General features: G+C 30.8%; 1 protein-coding gene across 1 annotated transcript in view; it reads right to left on the bottom strand.

Annotated features, from left to right (window-relative positions):
• Positions 1-17,975, bottom strand: part of LOC129952761 (Krueppel homolog 1) — a 30,391-nt gene extending 12,416 nt beyond the window's left edge. The window contains exon 1 of the mRNA XM_056065575.1: positions 16,251-17,975. The gene's annotated coding sequence lies outside the window, so the exon portion shown is untranslated. The remainder of the gene's footprint in view (positions 1-16,250) is intronic.
• Between the last annotated feature and the right edge of the window lie 1,424 nt (positions 17,976-19,399).

The following is a 19,399-nucleotide window of genomic DNA, read 5'->3' as shown; positions in this document are numbered from 1 at the left end:
TCTTTTTCTGGTTTCTGTTTGTGTTTTTGGATGGTAAATTATTAAGTTAAATATTTGTAGATTGTGTTCTTATATTTTTCTATTTATAAATCTATTGATTGCACTGAAAGATGTTTTTGAAATACGGAATTTATAACATGTTTTTTCGAAAAAAAATGCATTTTTTCTTTTCCATCGGTTGCAATTTACTCCTATTTGCTTTTCACCCCAAGTCCAAAACCCGGTTTTCGCGAAATTATCGGTTATGGCCGAAAACCTACATCGAAAACTCAAGTTTTCTCATATAATTTTCGTAAACCACAAATTTTATATAAAACCTCTCGAAAACTAGTAGCAATTCAAAGTTGAACTAAACAAACAAACCTTTCGAAACATTCAGCGGTCAAATTAATTTGAACAAAACAGCTGATGGCTGCTTTCAAAACAAAAATTTAATTTCAAACTCGCCGCCACAAATATGTTCGACGCTTTCGCTTACTACCTGGAGAAAGCCTTTCCGGTAACTCCGTTCAATCACATTGATTCGGGAGGAATGAGAAAGGCGATTAGTTTAATTGTTGAGGTGATAAATATGAAAGAATATTTCTGGTGGAGGCTAAGTCGCAGCGGGCTAGAATCATTGTTCCAGTGAATTAAACCACAACAGTGGGCTATCGCAACTTGGTGAACAGCTTGCCAACACCAAGAAGATCCTCAGTGCATTGGACAAACCAGCCGAGTCCTCAAAGGAAGAAGCACGAATCTAGAACTAGGAATTGACCTTTTCTGCTCCAGCCATAAGGACCTACACGAAATCGTTCAGAATCTTTTCAACCCCGCCTTTACAAAATTTGACAGTCGGAGTTAAAGGTCTATTAGGTACGTTCTTTTTTTAACTACTTATTGCCGTTCTTAAACGTTAAGCTTGTTACGATTTGTAGCAATACAAAATCCTTAACTCTTTGTTGAAGTGTCAAACAGCCCCAATTTGTTACTATCCGCAACTGCCAAAACCATTGATTTGTTTAAAAACAAGTTATTGCTTTTTTGGCCCTTGGTGAAAACAGTGGCTCAAATTTTTAAAGAACCTATTGATAAGTGTTTTACATTCAACTAAGTAGCAACTACTAATTTACTTACTAAGTGACTAAGTTTTAAACATTCCTTTTCTTTATTCTTACTAGTAAATTGCTAATTCCCGGAAAAAAAATCAAACAAGCTTAAAGGGACCTTTAAATTAGAATTGTAGACTGGGCCATTCAATCCACTCTTGCTATATGACCAATTGTACCGATGTCATATGGATTCGGAAAGTTATTAGCCATTTAGTGATTTTCACTTTAGCAAGTTGTAAAGATATGGTAAGAAGATAACAAAATAGGTATCTGTATACAAAAATAGGTAAATCCCTTTAAAGCTTAGTAAATTGCTAAAAATATCTTCAACATGTTACTACATCGTTTAAAATTTTTCGCAAATGCATTTAAACGTCATCGAGTCCCCAATTTTTTATAATAACAATAAACCAATGTTTTTCGTTGATTCGTCTTTTTTACTTTTCATCCTTTTTATTATAAAAAAAACTAAACGTTTCATCCAAGAAATGTTTTATTATTTATCTCATCAATTTCAAGAATTAAGAGCACTTTCAATTATTACAGATATTTGCTTCCATTTTGATACGAGTAAATAGATTGAGAGATAAACAATTGTCGTTCCTAAATGGATGCGTTCAATTCGGTATCCAGATACCTTTTAGTTTTACGTGTAAGAAAACAGCTGATCCAAAATAGCTGAGATGTCAAAAAAGGAATCCAAAAATGTATGGCATATGTACGTGGGTGTCTCATAGAACAGCAGATCAAAAATATGTTTGAATTTGTTAGAAATACTGTGAATTCTTAAAATTATGCAATGAAATCAAAAATAAGACCTCGAAATCTAAATTTGGGAGAGGGTCAAAATTCTGTTTGGTCAAAATTCTGTATGATACTGTATGGTTAATATTCTGTATTTTAAAACACTGTAAATTTAAAATACTGTATCTCATAATGCTGTATTGTCAAAATACTGTATCTCATAATAATAACTGTATAATACTGGATGGTCTTAAAGTTATGTTATGATCCATACAGTATTTTAAACCCAATCCACTAAATTTTTGTTTGCTTTTTGTGATCAACTCATTCAAACAAATTCACCACACAAGAATGAACGCAGTCAAAGATTCTACTAATTTGTAACGATGACACTTAAACATTTTTTTTTTGACATAACAATAGTTAACAACTGTTTAAAAAAAAGAACAGACTTCTTGTCTAATGTTTAGTGTTGTCCACGTTAAATTAAGTTAGGAAAAGCTTAAATCAATCAACAACCATCCGTATTTTTGTTCATTTAGGTATATTTTAAGATTATTCTTTACTTTTTTTAGAAATCACGAACCTACCTTTTAAGAAGTTTTTTAACTTAGTTGGGAGTCGTATAATGAAATGAATTTCATCTTAAATTTAACATGGCGCTCATTTCAATACAACAAACTTATTAACTTATGTAGACTCCGGATATCATAATCTTATCAAAGTAAGTAAGTAGCCAGGCGGCAATGTACATAAATATCTATATTGACCTAATCTGTAAGTTATCTTCTACGCAAATTGGTTAATTGTTAGTCAAACTTAATTAGCAAAATATCTACCGTTTTTATATCTTAAAGGTATGTTCCTACCTACGTTTTTTTTCAACTTTACCCTTTTTAATAAAAAAAATCTCTTGCAAACAATGACAACGCAATATCTTCAAATTTTGTGTAGGAGCAACTGATCACATGAAAACACAAACAAAAATCTTGTCATTTCTTGGGGTCAATGTACAACACAAACCAAACCAAACTTTATTAAATGCGGCAACCCAGTAGGAAATTTCAAAAAATTCATCGGTGAATCACCAACTTTTTCCTTGGTGAATGGAAGCTACACCCCATGAAAACATGGTGAAAACATCAGTGAAATTAACATGGGGATTGGATTGGCGTTCACCAAGTTGTGAATTTCATGGTGACTGTTCAGAGAGGAAATCACCAAGCAAGTGCATTTGGTGTATTCCAAAGTGAATTTTAGTTGATGAAAAATACCGTGAATTCACACCGGGGAAATCACTGGGTTAGTGGAGTTGCTGATATACTTGTGTACTTTACATTGGTGAAAAATGTGATGAATGTTCACCAAGGAATTCACTTTGCAAAATTGAAGGCCTTTTTCATAAATGAATATTGACCAGTGGTTTCCTTAGGGAAGCCAATGTAACTCATTCACTAATGCAAATTGACCTGGTGAAAAATGTCGTGAATGTGCATAAATGAAGTCAATCATGTTTTTATTATCGAATTATTTTTTACTCATACCTAAATCTTTGGATACAAATATTAAAAAAAAACAGCCATGTAAATTTTTATGATTTTATTGAAAAAAATGCTGCCAATGTGCAGATTCCATTTTTTAGCTGCTCCGTGGTGACACATAAACTTTTAATGTCCGCTCTCATTTCGTCTATCATATCTTGTTGATTCTATACAAAATGTAAAGCAGATATATAGAAATTTAATTTAATAAAATAATAATAGTTATAATTACCGTTTTCTTAAAAATCCGCCTTGGCTGCTTTGTGGGTGAAAATTCAATGAAGTCCATTGCCGACTGTTTAGATCCGGAAGCCTTTAAAAAAAGAGCAATAAAATAGGATTAGATAATTGTAGAAAGGGATTTGTAATTGAAATGAAATTACCTGAATATTTTTCTTGTCCATTTGAACACAAATTCTACCAATTTACCAAAATATTCACTTTTTTACAATTATAATTTATTTTCTAAACTCTTTTTAATAACTTTAAGCTTTACTCACTTGTTGACACTATGAACAATGAAATTCAACTGAAAACTGTTTCTCGAAAAAACAACAATGCTCTCAAAAAAAAATCACTTACCCCGAACACTGTGCGTTGTTGTTGGAAATAACTTTGTTTCTAAGCAAACCAGGCTGACGATCGCGAATCGAAGTTTTTATGATATGTAAAAAACCCGAACATTGCAATCCTTCAACCATGCGTCGCCATCACCGTCGGTCGTTGTTGTTGGAAATAACTTTCTTTCTCGAAGCAAACCAGGCTGACGAACGGGAACGGCAATTTTTTATTGTATGTAAAAAACCCGAGCATTGAAATTCTAAAACTGAAGCCAATTTCCGTATTATTCAGTGGCAGGTAGAGAAGAAAAAGGCAAATATAAACAAAAACAAAACACCCATCTCGTGCTTCATATCGGGAATGAAATATTTTACAAGGAAAAAGATAGGGTGGATTGTATAATCATAGGAAAAACGCAATGCCTTTCAGTAAGGATTTCATTGCATGCTATTCCTAAATGATTCGAGTAGCTGATTTCCTTGGCGATTTCACACAAAATTGTCATTGGTGAGCAAATTTCCTACTGGGAATTGATTTATTTGGATCATTCAGCACTTTATTGACCCACACCCATGCACAGGTTCATATTATAAACGCACTCATAAATACACACAAACGTCTATTTTTCTCTACCTATTCTAAAATGTCAAAAAAAAAGCTTGAAACGTCACCTATACCTACTAAACTATGATTTCGAAAATAGAAACAATTGTTACAAAAGTAGTGCGTGTGCTTACACACATTTATACATATGTCTATGCGTGAATCATTAAAAATAACAAACAATACAAACACCGCTATAATTTGTGGGTGTTTTTACGTCTTTCAAACTCTATACCTAGGTAGAGGTATCATGAGAGCAGTGTTGTGTGCTTAGTCATATCTAGATTCATTGGTGTAGGTCCGTTACACGATTATTTTCAATTCACAATCCCAATCCCAAACCAAACCACATCATCATCATCTCTCATCTGACAGACGCGAAGTCTCTTTTCTTTTTTTGTCTTCTGGTTTGCGTTCCCTTTAATGTTTGTTCGTTGGTTTCCTGTATTAGGAAAAGACCGCGAGCGTCGTGTGTTCATCGTAGGTTTTCGTTTAAGATAATGCGTGTGACAGAAAGAGATACAAACTTTTCTCGTCTTTGCTCTCATTTTTATTTTTGATTCAATAAAATTTCAATGATTTTTTTCAATGTAAAAGCTTTTCATATCAATACAATGCCTACCACTACCTTATTGGTGGTTGACTGCTGCTGTCAAATCTCTCGCATGGATATGACATTTCATCAGAGTGTGAGTTTTGTTTTTCTATTGAGATTGAGAGAGGGTGAGTATTTTTCACCCTCTCTCACTCTAGCCAGAGCGTGAGTTTCGTTTTACTCTACACACTAATACCATCAAAATTACCAAAAGCTGAGCATCAGCCAAGTTCTGTCAAAAACTAGTGTGGTGCCTCTGAAAATCGATCGATAAACACAAGTGGATTTGACAGCAGATGTCAGAAAACCAGTACGTTGCCTCTGTCAGAAGCTAGTGCAGTGCCTCCACGTGTAGTTCAAGTTCAAGCCCCCACCCTTGACGTCTTTGCCGTCGTCGTTATCGTCGTTTTTGTCGTCGCAGCAGCAGTAGATATATTATTATTGCTTGCAACGACCGGGGATACACGCTATTACGAGTGCGTTGTACTCCCATTTATTGTCAATGTATTAGTGTTTTTATATGCATCAAGAAAAACAAGCTATAGCTGAAACTGAAATGTATACTTATAGTACTTGTGTATGTTTGTGTGTTTTTTGTTTAATAAAATGACAACTGAATTTGGTGGAAATAATGAAGCGATGGAGTGGTGAGTTTTTGTGGAGTGTGGGATGAGGAGGTGAAGAAGTAGACGAAAAGGTGCTACTGCTGCTTTCTTTGGTTCGGTCTTTAGGGTTGAATATGAACGTTGGATTTTCGATATCAGCAGACGCTTGCAAGGAGTATAAAACAAAAACAAAATATTATACACTCACTAAAAGATTAACAATACAAAAAAGAATATACCTATCTACAACGACAACGACCATTGGCAATGAAGAGTTCATGGTTGATGTTTTAAATTTTGTTGTTGTTGTTGTTGCTGCTGTTTTTGGTAGGTTTGTACATATATTCGTGAATTCTTGCATCGTGAGTCTGTTGGGCGTAAAGGTTTTCCTTTTTTTTGCTCTAATACATAAATACATACATACGTATATAAGATACATTTTAAAGGGTTGCTGGTTTGCAAAGTGTAATCTAACCATTATCTCCTTTTTGACACTTCATAATTTACCTATGGAAAAAACTAAAACTCCACAACTTTAAGACTTATTTTTCTAGTATTATCAATTTAAACCTACTGCATGAACATATCTATTATACATTTTGTTTGTACCTTTCGATATCTTATTTTCTTTTTTATTTCTAACTTGCAATTATTGTTATTACTGCACTTATCATGATAATTAGAAGACTTGATAAATAAGTAGGTATAAGTACTTATGTATGTTGTTAAAAGTCATCGTGTAGACTTCCTAGTTCATTAAACAAATAACGTAATGATAATAAATAGCGAATAAATAACCTTTTTTTTATTTTTGCAAAACGTGTAATAGTAATTATAAAGTCACGAGTCGTCATAATAACGCCAAACTTTAGTTCATTCATTTTGAAAATAGTTGACGTTAAATAAAAATCGGCATAGCTGCCTAGTTATAGATTGTGTGTATACCTTAAAATTAAGAGTTTAAATCCATTTTCAGAATTTTTTCTTCTGTCAATGCGAATACATTTTGACGTTTCATGTTTTTATCTTGCTCCTACTAATTTAAATCTTCAACTTAACGTTTGAAAATGATGAGATGTCAAAATGAGTTGTAATGAGTAAAGGCTTCCATATAAAAAATATCAACTTTTACCTTCTGTCGATGTGAATATAATTTGACGTTTCATGTTTTTATATCGCTCCCAGTAATTTAGATCTCTTATTGATTTTCTCTTAACTTGAACTATAAAGTGAAAATGATGAGACGTCGAAATGAGTTGTATGTAACGAGTTAACACTTCCATATAAAAATGTCACTTTTTCCCTTTTATAAATATAAATAAATTTTGACGTTTTATGTTTTTATCCCACTTCTCTTGACTCCATTTTAAAGTTTAACTATAAAACCCAGTACGCTGCTAATGCGAAACGAAAAAATTCTCACACAAAAATGACATGACGAAACCATAAACGAAAAATTTCGCTGTGCTTTTCGTTTTTCAGTACGCTGCTGAACAACGAAATGTGTCATTTTAGTGGATAGCTGTACTAGATTTCTTAGTACAATTCTCCAATCTTTTCGTTCTCAACTTAATTGCCCGGCATATTAATTGCTTGCGAAATTTTGACATTTAATTTTTTTTATTAAAAAAAATTGTTTACTCGTGACTTTTGGCGTTTTGACTTTGATTTATATTTGATTTAAAATTTAAAATAAAATAAATTTGTCTAAGGTGTTCCAACAAAACATTTCTGAATCGGAAACTCAGCATTTTGAAGATGTTATTGGTGATGTGCATAAGAAATGATGAAGACGAGCAGTGAACTTCAACTTCCAAAAAATGAACCGAAGAAAAAAAAATGATTTCTCTTCGGAGGAAAAAAAGAAACTGGCTTCGTTCGTCGAAGCCAGTGAAGCTGTTTGGAAGTTGGAGCATAGGCTTCACACAAATAATTCAGCCGTTTCGAGCCTCTGGAGTAATATAGCTGCAGAAATGAAAAAACTAAGTACTAACTGCTCAACAAATTAATAAATAGAATTCTTTTTCACTGTCAATTGTTTTTGACAGCTGACAGAACTCTCCACAAATATTTTTCCGCTGTGGTTTTTGTTTTCATTTTGCTCTGCACTTGGACACCACCGAAAAAAATCGTTTCACTTCAGCTGCGTACTAGGCTCAAAGTGAAAATAATGAGACTTCAAAATAAGTTGTAATCGAGTAAAGACTTCCATATAAAAATGTCAATTTCTACCGATTTGATTTCCAAAGTAATTCTTTTTCCCAATTTACTATTTTATTTTGATTAAATACCAGATGGCGGAATATTTTTTACTCATTACGAATTGTACTGCAAAAAATTGTTGATCCATACCTCGATTGACGTTTGTTTTGAATCGACTTACTTGACAGATGACGGGGCAAAAATGACATTTGACGTCATTTGCAACAAAAAAATAATGTAAGTTTATTTTGCAAGTATCAATCAAATCAAACTTGCGTAAAACCCCTGTTTTCTAAAAACCTTACTAATTACATAGATTGCATGAAAGTTCAAGATCAAGTTCAAGTTTAAAAATTAAATTCTAAGCTTACAATATTTTAAGTCAAGTAAATAAACAAAGGTAGGGTAATTTTTTGAAAAATAGAAGTGTGTTTATAAGTTCGTATTAATTCCCATTCAAACACCTATAAAGATATGCAATTTACAATATTTGCTAAAAGTAAGGAAATCATTTTTGATAACATATATTTACACCTATGTCATCATAAATACCTATGACTTAAGTTTTGCAAAATGCAAACAACAATTACCTACATAGTTTTTCCATTAATAAATAGATATTTTTTATCAGAGATTAATTATACACAACTGCGTTAGGTTTTTAATGTCAATTTATCACTTCAGCTCCAGACAAGTGGGTAATTAAAGAAAAAAAGGAAAAATACTTAAAGGAAAACAAACAAGATTTAGACTTTGATTTACGTTGTTATTTTTTTTTTTTATTTAAACTCATAAATTTCTAAGTGTGGAATCGCTTTATTGAAAAGTACTTAGTAATCCTCTTATGATTAAACTGAATCAAATCATTATCCTTAAGTGATAGGTAGGTGTGAGTACTTAAGATTCAAGAGTTGATGTTGCTTTCTTTACTTAAACCTGAAAAAACGCACTTCGCAGCAAAAGATATGAGAACCTACGTGTTGTTTTCCAGTTTATTTAATAATCTAGTCTAAATAAAGATTAACACGAGTGACAAACAACATACATAAGTGGGTTAATTCCTCATTATTACAAGTTAATTGTCATTTTCAAAATAGTGACACTAATTGTTTACATGATGCAAGTTAAGTAGCCTATACACACACTCCTTATGTGCGCAATGGATTGATCAAACAAATGCTGACTGAACATTTATTTGACATTTAATAACCTGGGCCGTAAATGGCTTCGTCAACGAACAGAACACACTCTTGTTAATAGTCAGGTGAAACGTCAAACTTAATTGTGATTTATGTTTTGTTCAAAAAAGAAGGATAGTTCATATTTTTGTATTCTAGCTGTCAAACAAATACAAATGACGTTTCAAGTGAATGCATCCAACGCATTACTTATAGATTGCTTTCAATTATACCAAAATTATGACTTACTTAAAAAATTCAATATTTTCCAAATATTGTTTGCAAACGTTAATTGCGTTTCAGCACCTGCATCACTACACCGAATACACCTACCTTTTAAATAAGTTGTACCTACACAAAATATGCTCGTATCTAAAGAAGCTTAAAAAGATAAACCGGCTTCAATATTCGTAAACACAAGAGGAACCTATTATAAACAACCATTAAAAATGTAGGTAGATACCTTAAGATAAACATGCTCAAACCTAGGTAGGTAGGTAGGTATAAGCAAATTCAAAAGACTTCTCTTATTTGTCTGTGCAAAAATATAAATAAACATGAAACCTTGCAAGAAAACCGGCAAAAAAAAGAACTGACCAATCTTAACCGAACGTTCATTAGTCAAAAAATAAAACATAGGTACCTAACGAAAGATATATGTAGGTACACACACAAAAAAACACATACACACGCAATTCATAAGCTATCTGAGAAATATAGAAATAAAAGCCCACCACCAAAAATTCAAAAGCACTTCTGATGCGCCAAATTATTGTGTGCGTGTGCGTTCGCAAAATCCAAACGTCATTTTTGACGAAATTTTGTTCTTTTTCTTGGGTTGAGTTCACAAAAGACCAAACCCAAACCCACAGTAGCTTTAGTCTCCCAAAAAGTCGTCATACCTACCTATACCTACCTTATGTACTTATGTTTTCTATGTACCTATGGTAAAAGTCCCGAAAAAACAAAAAATGGCATTTGGCAATGAAATTCAAATGACTTTGAATGACCTCCATGCCTGCTTGCGTCTTCCACACAATGAACAATAGCAACAAGAACAGCACTCAATGTTTGTATTTTGTTTTTGTACTCGCATTTTGTGATTGCCACTCTGCTCCGCCGACCGCGCCGCCGGTATATATTGTGCGTGTATGGGTGGGCTTATGTGCGATGAAGCGTTAGAAGAATACAATACCAGATCACGATGAGGGCGCAAAATGTATACCTGCCTACATACAATTCGAAACTTATCCTTCGGTGAATTGGTGAAGAACAGCACAAACAAAATGTCAAGGTAGGGGGCGCAGGCAACAACAGGATTTCACTTTACATATATGATGTCTCTGCGAGCAAGCTAAAAGCACTCACTAATACATATTTAAATTCTATCAGATTCAGAGGCTTTTTTGGTCCAGGTACCAAAGAGGTAATGGTATTGATGTTGCTTCTGAATTTATGTCCATCTAATACCAATAAATAAATACCCCACAGTTTCCCTTAAAAGCAGGAGGAACTTCGAAGGTTTTCTGGTTAAACAAGATTTGTAAAATTTCAGCTTGTCATATACAAACCTTTTTATATATGTACATATATACATATTTAAATATACACATACACGTATGTTCTACCTACAATTACATAGCTGTGTGATTTGTCTGTTTTTAATCATACCTACAGCAATAAATGCTTGGCCCTGATATCAAAAACTGAAAATTTAATGGGGTAGGTACGTAAAATGTTTTTTTGATAAATGCAGAATTCTTATGAATTTTTTTCTGTCAGGCTTCCAGTAAAGAAAGCTGATAGGTAGGAAAAGCGCAAAGAGAATGTTTTTTAACTTCTCTTTGTTGAGTTATCAATCACTCATCAACCATTTAGAACGCAAAGCCATTTTGTTGCATCAGTCATTCGGATACCTAAGTAGATATTGGAGCTAAATTTTAAATGATTATGTAAAATTTTGAAGCCATTTTTAGAAATTTGCTAAGCTAAAAAGATGATTTAGCTAATTGGTGCTTTTACTTTTAGCAATTTACTTAATTTTTATGACAGCTGTCATTTTTTGAGGACTCGGCTTTGTTTAGAAAAGTGCGATGTTTTAAGTCCAGAACAAGTCCTTTGAAAAACTGGATGATAGAGAATCTTACTCTAGGTATTGGTTTGAAAGGGTAATAGTTAGGTTTCGGTTCGTTGAAACCCTAAACACTTAAGTTCGAAATACAAATCATTTGATAAATGTTCAACAGAATTACAAGCACTTTATTGCTAAATTGTTTTTTTGAATAATATGCTTTAAGGTACCTACACACCATCAATTATTACAGCCAATTATTATTGTCACATTTTTCTGTCAAGTCTATCATGTTTCCACCGAAAAATTGTTAGTGACAGAGATCTGTTATTGGAATTGTGTGAAATAGGAACCCAAATCAGTGGAACGATTCGTTTCACTTTTGAACATAAAAGTATCAGCTGTTCAGGACAATGAATTTCAGTCCGTCAAATATCGATTCAAACATTTTTCCGGATCGATTTCAATGATAGCTATAACTGACGACGTAACATTGATCGTGTGAAGGGCCCTTCGGACTGATACGTGGTAAGTAAGCTTCCAAATTGAACACGAGATTGCACCTACTGTCGTCGCTGGAAAAGCAAACTGACATAAGTCAAATTTATTTTGAAATTTAAAATCTTTTTTTCTTATAGAATTAAATCGAAAAATGAAGAAATAAATTTCTTTACGAACATTTTTTAAAGTATTGATTTTAAAATAATTTGCTTTTTCTTCAAGAATTTATTGTATGCTTAATGAGTACTTATGTCACTTTGCTCTCCCAACAACACTATATTTACAATTAATCTTATAAAAGTAGTGAGTGGAATGGTCCAGTCTACAGTTTGGAATGCGAACTATTAGGCCCGTTTAAGGTTGTTTGCTTTGTTTATTATCACGAACTGTCACTGCAAAGACATGTTCGGATGGCAGTTTTTTTAATAAAACGAAGTTATTAATTAACTAGTTAGCAAAACATAGAAAAATTATGAAATTTTGAAGTCCTTAGTTTCTTGAAAATTGCTACTAGTCAAATGTTAAGCTAATGACAATGGATTGTTTTTATTTAGGCAGTTGTTGATACAAAGTTGAAAAATGGCAGCCGTTTGCTTCAAAAACTTAATACCTACGTATTTAAGTCATTTTCTGCAAAATATTTTGATTTATTAAAAAAATATTATTAATAAAAATCAGCTGCCAATTTTAATTGATAGAAGCTGAATGCTATCATTTTCGAAATAACACTTTACAGTTTATTCAAACAGATCTTATTTCAATGTTAAATCCCTGATTCAGATTATTAAAGTTTTTGATTATAACTTGTATATATTCAAGCTTTATTGAATTGTTTCATCTACAAATTGTTGCAGGATTATTGGTGGTTTGATTGCAGTCATTTATTTGGATGCTTTTCACTCAAAATTATTCGTTCTATTCTTTTAAGTTTCCCTATGGTGAATTAATGCAGCCATTACATGAATTTTAAGTGGATATTTCAAATTAATATAAGTATTGCTAGTTTTCGTTGCCGGCTGAGTAACGTCAATGTCACTTTGTTTGAACTGATGTTTATAGTGTAATAGTTTTTTTGCTGTTATATTTGTATTGTTATATTTAATGTAAATAGTTTCTTTCCTGTGTTCCAAGCGCCACCTTTCGGCATTCTCACAAAAGATGATAATCTAGCAATGTCTGGCAATGCCGGAAAAGAAGCAGAGGAAAAACACTTAGAAAGCAGGAAATGAAGCCATCTTGTAAATTTTGGAAATGAATGAAGTTTGGATAGGAAGAAGAAAAAGACTGATTCTGTGACTAAAGGTATAAATTAATAAAGAAAACTTGAAAAATATAACATACAAGAAGAAGCTGGAAACTTTCTATTCGTGTCCTTCTGTCTAAATTCTAGGGACCTTAAAATGTAAAAATTTTCAATTTAAGAAATCCGACCGATTACTATAACGTCTTGTGGAAAGTTAATAAAGAGGAACATTGATTTTAAGAAGTATTTTAAAAATAGTCATTTCATACAGTTTCAGTAGTAAAATAAGCATGTATGGGAGAGACAGACATTTTGACGTTTGACAATGATTAATTAAACACTTTATTTTATCGCACTCTACCTTATAAATTTAGCCACTAACTCTCTTATATTCATTCTTTCTTAAAGTTAGATTATCACAATTGAAGTCAAGTGTTTTACTAATGTTGTGCTCATAGAGCAAAACAAAAAAAAGTATTTAAATCGAACAGAACTAATGTCTTTATCATGAAAATGATTAATGTCACTCACAAAAGTGTTTCATAAAGAATAATTGAAGTAGGTTCAAAATACAATTTGAAAAAGAAAATGTTTTCAATCAGATACCATAAATATTTTACAATATCAAAAGGAAATAAAAGATGTAAACAAATATTTTTAAATGAAAAATACTTATGAATCATTTTCACTGCATGACTTTGTTTTGTAGTAAAAATTGTAATTTCTATTTTTACAATCTTCAATCAAAACAACGTATGTAATTTTAAAAGTCGTTTCATATATTATCTAATTTTTAATCTTCACACTCACCCTGAATGACATAGATCAAATTAAATCACAGAAACAAACCGACCTATTACACAAATGCTGCCGCAACTACTCATCTAATAATTTATAACATTCTTTAAAGTTTAAAAGCCTGCTCAATATAAGGTGAATACGAAACTGCAAATAAAAAAATAACAATAATGATGACTTAAACCCGGATTTTGAATTTAAATCAATATCTAAAGTTTGTCATGTTTTGCACGCGTATTTATTCTAAGAAACATGAAGATCATTTTTTAAGTACAACATTTTCATAGAGCAATTTAATTACATCATTTTGCGATATGATAAATATTTTTCGATATTATATACATTATGATCCTCATATGAATCTTTTAATTTTTGGAATATAATCAGGCTCTGTATAAGGCCAGACATTTTTATTAAAATAGAAAAAAAATGTCTTGTTTGCTAAAGGAAAGGGATTTCACATTCGTGAAGTACGGCTAAAGCACGAATCTTTGTACTTCGAAAAAACCAAACTCTATTTTTCAAACCAAAATAAATTAAAATTATTATCGGAAGAAAATTATGCAAAATTATTTGTTTCGTTAAATCAGAATCTTACTTCTATTTAATTTTTGATTGAAGCAAAAGACAGGTAATATGTTTATAATAATTCTAGAGCTTTTAATTAAACACCATGTAATTTTCTACTAAAAATAGTTATACAACTAACTGATGTAATTTGTTTACTTTTTTTTGCGGAAATATTAAAAGATGCGACTTACATTGATTATGCATGAATGGAAAAATATTAATCAAAAAGCTCATAGTACCTGCCTAGTTGTTTGTTGTTTACGTTTTATTTTTGCTTTTATTGTTGTTTATTATTTACACACTAATGGTATACCTTAATTTAGCAAGTATACAGTAGAAATACTATTTTCATTAAAAACTTGTTTACCATGATTTTGTATATTTCTAAAATTGTGTAATTTAATTATAATTATTGTATTATTGCATTCAAGTGTCAAGAAAAATTCATATAAAGATAAAAGAGTATAATTATTGTAAATATTGTTTTTGTTTTGTTTTTGTATATTTACTGTTAATATTATTTTTTATTATTTTAAAAATAATAATAATGAATAGTTATTCAGTTGTTGTTTTGGGGTTTCTTTAAGTTTCGTTAAGTTAGTAAGATGTTATAAAGTTAAAGAATAAATGTTTGTTTCAAATACAAAACCTTGTATTTTGTTGTTTAATTTCAAAATTTAAAGAGAGAATATTTACAAATAAAGCTTAACGAAGGATTAACGAATTTTTATTCACAAACTAATACAAACAATTCTTAAATATCACTTCCAATGACACAAATCAAGTCAAAAGTTTGTACTTTCATTAAAATAAAATTTAACGAAAGAAAAAACATACTTAAATAACTTTTAAATTTTGGTGTCTGTAACTTGAATAAATCAAAGAAGTCGTAAGTAAAGAAATACTTTACTAAAGAAAAAATTAGGTACTTATTTTAACAAAGCTTACTGAGCAAACCGAAGGAAAAATGTGATAGTGGCAATAAATATTTTTTATATTGGTTTAAAAGGGTCAATATTCATAAGTTACTGTTAAGTAACTAAGTTAAGCCTCAATAAAGAATTTATAAATTTAACGAAAAATTGTTCCTTTCGTTTACTTTATTATTTTTGTAAAGTGAATTATGAAGGAAAGTTTGTTAAGTTAGGTTCTTAATAAAATAAAGTATTGCAGACTGGGCTTTAAACAAAAAAAACTGACAAGTATCTAGTTATTTTATTTGTACTTATTTTATATTATTTTGAAATGATTTCATAGCCAGGCAAGGGTTTAGTAATTTCATATCATATTTAAACTGTATTTTTTCAGAAATTAAAACTTAACGAAAGAACAAAAAATACATTTGTCAAATGCTCAAAACCTATTTCGAGGAGTGATGTAACGAAAACGAAACTAAAGAAAGAAAAGTGTGGGTTTTATAACTCTAAATAAACTTGACGAAAGATCCTTTAAGGTTTAATTTCTAATGCTAAATTGAATTCATTTTTTAAAGGAGAAATATTAACTCGCTGATATGAAATTGCAACACAAACTTTAACAAAAAAAATGTAACGAAAGAAACGAAAATTCTGAGTTTACTCTGAAGTTACGTAAGTGTTACAGAATAAAGTATAATTTTTCGTTAAGTTTAGTTTTCAAAATCAAACATGAAGCTTTTTTTAACTATTGCAGAAAAGGATCAATTCTTATTTGTAGAGAAGACACATAATTCATTATAAAGCTCATTTTGCCATGATAGCTTTTTAATAAAGATAAGACACAAACGCATCCTTATCACAATTTCTCTATAAGTCCTAATAAATTTCTTAGAATTGTTTTTACTTATGCTTATCTCGTCTAAAATATGCAGTAATGACTCATTGCTCTTGTTTGTATTTTGTTGTTTATTCAAACTTTCAGGTTTTGAATACATTTGTGCATAATTCAATAATTTATTAAACTTACCTTATATTGTGTTACTGCAAATAAGAATTAATTGTTTTAAAACAGTTCGCTGAGATTTCTAATCTATAGAAATAAGAAAACAGCTCCAATACCGATTGTAAGGTTGTTTTTATATTAATTAACACAATTCAAATGTAACAAATTTTTACTATCGTTAAGTTTTTGTTTAACGATCATTTAAAGCACACACAAAATAAAAAAAATAAAATTTAAAAAAGAAAACACTACTTTGTTGTTCCGAGAAAAATATTTGTTGATAGTCGTTATGATGTGTAAATATTTTTCTAATTTTCTATTTCCGTTTGTTTTGATCGTAGGTAGGTACAACTTTTATCTTCTAAACATTCATATAACCAATTCAATTGATTATAAAAACAAAACAAACCAATTATTATAACAGTATTTTGTTAATAATTTAATATTTCTTTTTGATTTTAATTTAGTATAAACACCAACTTAACGCGTATCACTATAAACAATATTGACCTAGGTTTAGGTTTTTTTTATTTTGCCTCTATCTATTTTTTGCGTTGAGTGTATCTAATAAAAATACAAAACAACTTTATTAGGTATGCGTCTTCTTTTTCTTCGCGTCTTGTAGGTATATCAGAGATACATAGGTAGATATACCTATCTAGATATTCGTAGAAGCTTATTTTATGTTTGATTTAGTTTAACCTAGGTATAGGTATGTTAGGTATTTACACAAGTTGCGTATATATTAATTTATTTTTTTTTGTATCTTATAAATAAAAATTGCATATGGTTCACGTCTCAAACAAATAAATTGTTGAGGTATGTTAGTCAAGGTACTTTTATTTTATATCTTTGTTAATTTAATTATAGCACTTTTTATTTCTTGTAAACTTTTTTTTGATGGTATGCGAGGATGGTATCAAAAATTATTTGTTAGCCTTTGTGTCTCAAAACTCAAATTTATTTTTATATTTATATTTTAAACAAGAGGTATAGATATTTGTATATTATCAAATCCGATCTTTCAGTAGGTTTATCGTGTTAATAGGACGCGTCACTGGTATGTAGATGGGTATCTATAGATATTAACGCACAATTATTAAGTGCACCACTATACTCTCTTTAGCCTAAGTTAACTATGCTGCTGCTAGCTGGCGACCGACAACGCGACCAATTGTTAGATTGTTAGACCGAGAAGTCTTGGTTCTGAAAAAGCTTCGAGTTTTCTAAATGTACGTACAACTAACTCGCTTGACTATATTCAATCCAACAGATACTTTTGCAAAACAATGATGATATTTTTTTGATATTCTCTTCGTGTACGTTTCATTTAATTTAAAAACTTCAACTCACAGATACAAGTTAGAAATGTCGTCGTCGTAGGTTGGTGTATAGGTAGGTAAGTTCAATCGGTGGCGGCGTATTTCCGAACACTCACCGTATTTTTTCGACCGACACAACCCTTTCAATATTCAATTTAGTTCTTCAAACAACAATCACCGCGAACAATGTTGAGGAACGACTAAGAACCAACAACCAAGTCTGAAGTCAAAACATGTAGATGACGCGTTTTGCAGGCGTTTTTTTTTCATGAGCTAACTAACAACGCTCAATTCCACGGTCACAACTACATCCATGAAATAATCCAATTTTATAAATGTATTAAATATTTGTTTCTTTTTAAATGAATATTTGTTTTTGACGAAATAACGATAACGAACCAACGCCGTACCGAAACCGATCATCAATGAGTACGAAAAGGTTCTATAAAGCCCCTCTATAATGTTATTCTACACTCGATTCCAATTCCAAGTTTCCAAAGGCAGAATTTTTGTTATAAGCTTTTGTATAGAACCAAATTGTATATTGTACCTACCATTACCATCATCATCGTCAACAACATTATGTGCGGCAGCGTTAGCCTGTGTTGGTTAAAGCAAGTATGCATTTTGAGCTTCATAAAATATCAAAAAACAACCAGCATCGTTTTTGAAATTCATGATCCACGTGTAGGCACTGAAGTAGTTTTCAACATTTTATAAGCAGAGGCACCGAACTGTTTTATGACACAAAAAAGCCAAGTCGCCGAAGGTTGCACGAATACATACAAAGCAATATATGAAGTACATTTTTGTATGACGTATTTGTCGCTCAAATGTTTTGTTGTGGATGAAGAAGAAGCTGAAGAAGAGAGGAGAGGAGAGTTTAATTTGGTTTTTCTTATTAGTAGTAGCAGTTTTGAAAGTGTTGCCATTGTTTTTTTATTGAATTCCATTGTTTTTGTTGAGATTTGTGGTGACAGTTTAAAATGTTTTCCATGGGTAAATTCAGATTTCCTTTAAAAATTGATTTTTTTCAAGACACATGGAACACAATTTTTGTCATTGTTGTAGTGAAACTTAACGAGGGCGGTAGATTTGTCAAATTCCCAGTTTAACATTTTTAACTTCCCATAGGAAATAATTGTAATAGGGCCGATTTGTCCAATTGAAAATTTTGACATTTCTCGACGTTTCGACGTTTAGAGAAATGTGTGTGCGTGGGTAGGCTCACGACGTTTTTTCGTTGTCCATAGCTCAAGAACCAGTAAAAATACCGACTTTAAACAAATTTTGTGACACAGATAATAATGCAGAAAAATGCAGAAAGGACTCTCAAAAAATTGCGTAGGTGTTTTTTTTTAACATAGCAATTTAAAAAAAAGATTTTGGTTATCCCAAAATATCTCACGAACCAATAACGATACCGGATTAAATTAAATTTTATATTATATATTATGTTGTGATACCAAACTAGTATAATTTTTTAAATTCCAACTAACGGGTTTTTTATAAATAAAAAAAAGAAAAATAATATTTGTAATCTCGAATATTTTACGAAAAAAAATGTTTTTATCTCTTAAATAATTTTGTGCAATAGAGAATAACGTTTTTGACATCTGGTAAAATTTTAATAATAACCGAATTGAAAGTTTTTTTAAATGAAAAAAATAAAATCTAAAAAAAAAACATTACTAAAAGTTGGTATAAATTGATTTCGACTCAAATATCTTTTCAAAAATTTGTGATTATTGCTTCCATCTAATTTTAACTTATAAGAAATAATGTTTTAATTATTCAGAAATAAATTTTATAAAAATCGAATTGACAGTTTTTTTTACAAAAAATAAGAAT

This window comes from Eupeodes corollae, chromosome 1 (assembly GCF_945859685.1).
Source record: "Eupeodes corollae chromosome 1, idEupCoro1.1, whole genome shotgun sequence".
NCBI classification, from domain to species: Eukaryota; Metazoa; Arthropoda; class Insecta; order Diptera; family Syrphidae; genus Eupeodes; species Eupeodes corollae.
Note: the sequence above shows the minus strand (reverse complement) of the source record. Positions and strands in the feature narration are given on the sequence as shown.